The 4,777-nt window shown below is 47.4% G+C and overlaps 1 pseudogene; it reads right to left on the bottom strand.

Annotated features, from left to right (window-relative positions):
* Window positions 1-2,165: 2,165 nt before the first annotated feature.
* LOC142853597 (patr class I histocompatibility antigen, A-2 alpha chain-like) lies at window positions 2,166-3,809 on the bottom strand (annotated as a pseudogene).
* Between the last annotated feature and the right edge of the window lie 968 nt (window positions 3,810-4,777).

The raw sequence follows: 4,777 nt of genomic DNA, 5'->3' as shown, positions 1-4,777 counted from the left end.
CTTCGATATACATGAAAAAGCCATATGTCTTAAGTCCTATAGACCAGGAATCCCCAGACGTTGCTGTGCACAGGAGTCCTCTAGATATCTCAACAAAATTCAGGAAGTCTGACATAGAGCTGAAATTCTAGACTTGGGACAGAAGCTGCTGCTGTTCAGATCACTTGGAAAGACTGATGTAGACAAGGAACTACTAGGCTGTGTATCCATTATATCTTGTTACATAAATGATCTGGAGCCAGGTGTGAGAGTCCAAATCTATAATCCCCACATTGCTGGAACTTGAAGGTCAGCCTGGGTTTCTGCATTACTATTTTTCTCACTGTTGTGATGAAGGCCGGACAGAAGCACCTGAAGAGTTTATCTTGGTTTGATCTGAAGTACAGACCCCCTTGACATAGGAGTATGATAGAGCATGGCATTAGGGACATTGACTGGGACTTCTCACATCTCCACTGATGGGGAATCAGGTAGAAAACTGGCTCTCATCTGACTTTCTCAATTTTCCTATTTTATTCAGTCTGGATCCCTGGCTATGGATGGTACCAACCAAATTCAGGGTAAGTTTTCCTTCTTCAGTGCATCCCATTTGGAAACCCTTCACAGTATATTCTGGATGCATTTCCTATGAGATTCTAAACCCACTGAAGTTGACGAAGGTTAGCCATCACAGCTACACAGTGAGTTCAAAGCCTGCCTGGGATGCAGTGCGAGACCCTGTGTGAAAAGAAAAAAAGAGAGAGAGAGAGAGAGAGATCTGGGCTCCATGATTCACAATCTAAATTATGGGTCTGGGAATAGACCTGGGTATTTTGGAACAATATTTGTGGTTATTGATGTCAGTGGTCAGAGCATCACACATGGTGGAGAAGGGTCTTAGATGGACATTTTAAGAACTTTAAGAAAGTGTAGTTTGACATGCTGTCAATCCTGAGTTTTTATGCTGATAAATTTTTCTCACCCTGGGGTGTAGTCTCAGATGGAAGATTTAGTAAGCAAGTCATACAACAAAAGTCTCTGGGTGGTTGTTATCTGAAAATTCTCCAACCTGGTTTCTTCTTGCCAGAAATAATGGAATCCATATTCTTACTTAAACATAGACATTTTTATATTTGAAATTGGGGCTTACTTGGTTTTGGGAAAGGCCAAAAAACTAAGCTTGAGACATCATGCTAGAAATGGAATCCTCAGTCCTGTCAACATTAGGATCTGCACAAATTCCCCGGGACCCAGGTGCCCCTGATCACACCACTGGTGCCCCAGTGCTGGTCACTGTAACTTGGAAAACTGTCCCTGCTGCTCCTGGAAACTGTGACAATGGCATCCGTGCCAAAATGTATTCTCTGCAGCTTGAGGTTTTCCTTGTCACCTTTTGCTGAGTTAAGGTCCGGCAGGTCCTCCAGGTTGTGGAACTGGGGACCCATGTTATTCCCAACTGCAGGAATGTGGGGAAGTGAAGGAGAGACTTGGGCTTTGCCTCCCTGCTAGACTCTCAGTAGAGAGTTAAGTGCTTGGATATGTGGCCAAAGGGTGAAAGTAGAATAAGGAACGTCAATTTCTGGAAAAATTATCTGCACATAAATATATAATTTTTCATACATGAGAAAAATGGCCAAGAGTACACAGTATTATGAGGTCCTAGGAAACCTCTGATGACTAGACATCAGGCAAATTTCTAAGTCTGGCTACAAGTGTATAGTAGGATAGTATAGTGGGCAGAAAGATGACCAAATGCACTCATGAAGCTGTCCGATTAGCTGGCATCCCTCGGATTCTTAGCTGATAAGAATCCCCAAAAATTCTCAATATGAAATTTCTGTTCTTTCTTCTCACAAATGCTTTACAAAAAGCTAGTGTTGGCTGGGCCATGGTGGTGCATGCCTTTAATCCCAGCACTCAGGAGAGTTCGAGGCCAGCCTGGTTTACAAAGCAAGTTCCAGGACAGGCACCAAAGCTACAGAGAAACCTGTCTCAAAAAAAAAAAAAAAAAAAAAAAAAAAAAGCAAAAACCAAAACCAACAACAAAATGAAACCAAAAAGCGAGTGTTAATACACATGATCCCAGAGTGGGTAAGCATACATGTACATGTGTGCCTCATATTAACAAAATATGAAATAGGCACATTTTAGTGAGGGATTGGAATTTCCCTGCCAGACAAAAACCCTCAGAAAGCAACCCCTTCCCTACCTCTGCTCCTCTTCTTCCTCATCACAATGGCAGCCACAGCTCCAGTGACCACAACCCCAAGGAGAATCAGACCAGCAGTGATTCCCACAATGGGGATGGTGGGCTGAGGTGTCTCTAGGAAAAGAAGGAAGAATGAAGGCCTGATGTCAGCTTTCAGCCCTGACCCTGTTCAGGTATTCAGACTTGATTCTAGTTTCTCTGGCAACAGATTCTATGCCTATTCTCCTCCTTACCCCATTTCAGAATGAGAGGCTTGGGCAGTCCCTTATGGACCACGTGGCATGTCTGCTCCTCCCCAGAAGGCACCACCACAGCTGCCCACTTCTGGAAGGTTCCGTCCCCTGCTGGTCTGGTCTCCACCAACTCCATGTCCTGGGTCTGGTCCTCCCCATCTCTTTGCCAGGTCAGGGTGATCTCCGAAGGATAGAAACCCAGAGCCCAGCACCTCAGGGCGACATCCCCTTCAGGTCTGGGGTGACAAATCACATGTGCCTTTGGTGGATCTGAGAGGAAGATTTGGAAAGTTCATGCATTTTGTGTTTTTACTAAAATAATGCTCTTGTACTCACGTGACCATCTGGCATTGCATAGGAGAACTGGCATGGAAGAGGAGTACCAACAGAGTAACCCAGATTCAGCATCTGGAAATCTATTCCTTGGCAAATTCTAGAATCTGCCCAGGAGACTCCTGGTCTTTCACTGACAAAAATGGACTTGGGATCCTGACTGGGTGGGGGCAGAGAGATTCAACATCACCAGATTCAGGGTCCGAAGACACTGGAAATCCTCTTCCCCTTTGGGAAGCACTTCCCCATCCCAAACACAAAGAGAGGCAATATCCCAGCTGATCCCATTTTCCTCCTTTCTTGGGAGACTTGAGCCCAAGTCAGTCCAAGGGTATTGTTCCATTGCCCCTTAGACCCCATCGTACCTATGCGCAACAGTATCTCCTTGCCCATCTCCAGGAAGCCGAGGAGGAGCCCTACACACTCCACCTCAAGGGAAGTCCCACGGGACTCTGCCGGAACAGTCTTCTTCCAGGTTTGCCCGGTGATCTGAGGCGCTGAGTCAGCCACTCTCCACGTTTTCAGGTCGTCGGTCAGAGCAATGTAATCCTGGCCATCAAAGGCGTGCCGACTGTACCCTCGGAGGAAGCGCCGATCCGGCCTGGCACCGCCCCTGCAGTTAGCTCTGTCCACCCTGCCCCGACCCGCAATGGGATTTGGGTCTAAACTGAACCACAAAGTCACAGTCCTCAATTCCCGAGTGGAGGATCTCCGTTGGTCCTGAAACCGCAAGGCTAAATCTAGGTCCCAGGGACACCGAGAAACTAGAGCGGGCATGGGGACTTGGATGGGCCGTGAACTTCGACTTAGAGTAACTCACCGTCCTGGCTCAGGTTGTATTCTTTGATAGTGGCCTGTAGGAGAAGTGGGGCAAAATGTTTGCGGATCTTGACTGTTGGCGTCCATTGCTCCCAATACTCTGGCGGTAACTTCTCCACTAACGGACCTCTTGGCTCCAATCTCTGACTCTGCGCATCGCTGTCGAAGTACACAAACTGCTTGTCATCCACGTAGCCAATGAAGATGTACCGGGGCTCCAGGCCAGGTCTGGACATGGCGAAGTCAAGATAGCTTAGTGAGTGTGACCCTGGGGACAACGTTAACGTTAAGAATCCAATTCTCCTTCCTTTTCCGGGGTAGCACGTTCAGGGAGGCGAACAAGGCATGAGCATGGAGGTCCTAGTGGCAGGGATCACCCAGACACCAGAGCAGGGAGGACCGTATTTCCCTGGTGCTGCACTCCTCTTCTCACTCCGGGCTTCCTCTTACTCCTCCCATCAGAGGCCATTTCCTGTACTCACCGGTTTGGGCCAGAGTTGGAGTCAGTGCAACCAAGAGCAGCAGGAGGAAGCCTTGGGGAGCTGAGGTTCCCATCCTTGGTATTTCAAAGGCCTGGAGAAAGTGAGCCCTCGGTCCTCTCTGTGGATTTTAGAGCACTTTGAGTATGTGGGAAGAGACCGCAGTGACTCTGATTGGCTTTATCCAGAAGCATACAATGGGAGAAAGAATACTTGTTTAAGGCACAAGAACCAGGCAGCTGACCAAGGAAGTGAGCTGGGGAAACGAAAACCAGGGCTGAGCCGGGCGGTGGTGGCACACGCCTGTAATCCCAGCACTCGGGAGGCAGAGGCAGCCGGATCTCTGTGAGTTTGAGGCCAGCCTGGTCTACAGAGCTAGTTCCAGGACAGGCTCCAAAGCTACAGAGAAACCCTGTCTCGAAAAACCAAAAAAAAAAAAAAAAAAAAGAAAACCAGGGCTGATGGAAATTCCCAACTCTTGGCTTCCCCACTCTGAAAGTTAAAACCTGAGGTCAGGGACCTTACTGCTACCTCCATCCTCCTGTACCTAGTGCTGTTTATCAGTGTCTCCCTGTGTCCCATCTAGGAGCTGTGACAGGCAGAAATTCTGTGTTTTAGATTAGGATCTCTATATGGCTTTGCAAAATAGATCCTCAGCAAGATTTTGTGTAGGTTACATTTACATAGTAAAAAAGTAAAATATTGACATGTGATGGTTTGAATAA

Source organism: Microtus pennsylvanicus, chromosome 7 (genome assembly GCF_037038515.1).
Source record: "Microtus pennsylvanicus isolate mMicPen1 chromosome 7, mMicPen1.hap1, whole genome shotgun sequence".
Classification (NCBI taxonomy): Eukaryota; Metazoa; Chordata; class Mammalia; order Rodentia; family Cricetidae; genus Microtus; species Microtus pennsylvanicus.
This window is presented reverse-complemented; position numbering and strand designations above follow the sequence as displayed.